Source organism: Poecilia latipinna, unplaced genomic scaffold, assembly GCF_001443285.1.
Source record: "Poecilia latipinna isolate Pla-1442-1.1 unplaced genomic scaffold, P_latipinna-1.0 Scaffold7526, whole genome shotgun sequence".
Taxonomy (NCBI): Eukaryota; Metazoa; Chordata; class Actinopteri; order Cyprinodontiformes; family Poeciliidae; genus Poecilia; species Poecilia latipinna.
In genome coordinates this window covers 1-1,299 of record NW_015120142.1, presented here as the reverse complement: position 1 = coordinate 1,299, position 1,299 = coordinate 1, and the positions used below count along the sequence as shown (strand labels likewise).

At 34.3% G+C, this 1,299-nt stretch overlaps 1 long non-coding RNA gene across 1 annotated transcript; it reads right to left on the bottom strand.

The window, feature by feature from the left end:
- Positions 1-318: 318 nt before the first annotated feature.
- LOC106944242 (uncharacterized) lies at positions 319-1,291 on the bottom strand. The gene is made up of 2 exons (XR_001424168.1): positions 1,109-1,291; positions 319-533 (listed from the first exon to the last, which is right to left on the bottom strand). It is a non-coding gene; the product is annotated as an uncharacterized LOC106944242 (long non-coding RNA).
- Positions 1,292-1,299: the final 8 nt, after the last annotated feature.

Sequence of the window (1,299 nt, the reverse complement as noted above, 5' to 3'; positions counted from 1 at the left end):
TGTTTTATGATTCAACATGTAGTCAACCTATTCTTTTCACCAGTTTCAGTTTCTTTATTATTTATTCTACATTGACTGAAAACTCATAATTGCGCTGACTGTACAAATTAAAGTCATGCTGTTTTTAAATGTTTGACCAAGCTTGTTAATCTATTGTTGTAATTAAGTGAGCTTTACTGGTATTTATGTCTGTGTTAAAAAAGGTCTTAAGAACATTTTTAAGAACATCTGTATTGGATGGGTAATGACTGATACTCAACCTCAGATATTGAGTATGGTACCAGAAGGGAATAAATTGGCTGGGGATATCCTTGATAATTTTGAATATTTCATTAGCTCATTTCTAATCATCTCAAAAGCCTCCTGATTTTGTCTACATGTCAGTAATCCTGGTTTAGTCTCATGGAACAGAACGTGAACATCAAGCACAACATTTGGATAAACCTCAGACCAGATTGTTCCAGCAGTTGAATAGTCAAGGTCTCTGGTGTGATGCATCAGAACCAAGATGATTGGTTTCTTCAATGATGACACTGAAACAGAAGACAGATGTGATTAGATCACATTTAAAGAATCACTTTTTTCTGCAGTGTGATTATTAAGGTACACAATTAAAGGCAGTAAATAATTCTATTCTAAAAATGTCTGATTTTTCTGCCTTTTGAAATAGCAAATAAAAAAATCTTCACAGTGACACTCTTCCACACAATTTAGACAAGTTTTTGGCTCAACTTTTTCTTCACCAAAACAGACTAGAAGTTCACAGATATTGTCAGAAAATGGCCCAATCAGCCTATATCTTACAACCACTTAAACAAGACACCAATTTACCTAATCTCCTCAACTTGAGACAGACACTGACCATCAATCAGAACTGAACATCTAGTTTTTAAATAAGGAGGAGAAACATGTTTTATATTTCTAAGTGTCGTCTTGTTATTTAGAAGTTCTCTTTTTTAACAGTTAAAAAATTGGAACAACCAGTGGGTCTATTATCTAGTTAAAATAAAACATTCCTTCATACAAACTGGGAAACAAAGTTCAAAAATGCAAAACAAACTCAAACATTTAGTGGTAATTCTGTATTGACAGGCAAACTTTCTATTACCTGTTTCATCTTTCATGCATGATTCCACATCTGATCCAACACGGGATGTGATTGGACAGAAGATAATGACGATGTCAGAATCTTTCAGGTTTGACTCCTGGACACGTAGTGATGAGGATTTGCCCAGTTGTTTCTTTACTTGATCATCACCATGAAATGCCTCACCAGTGCATCTACAGAAAACCTTCACT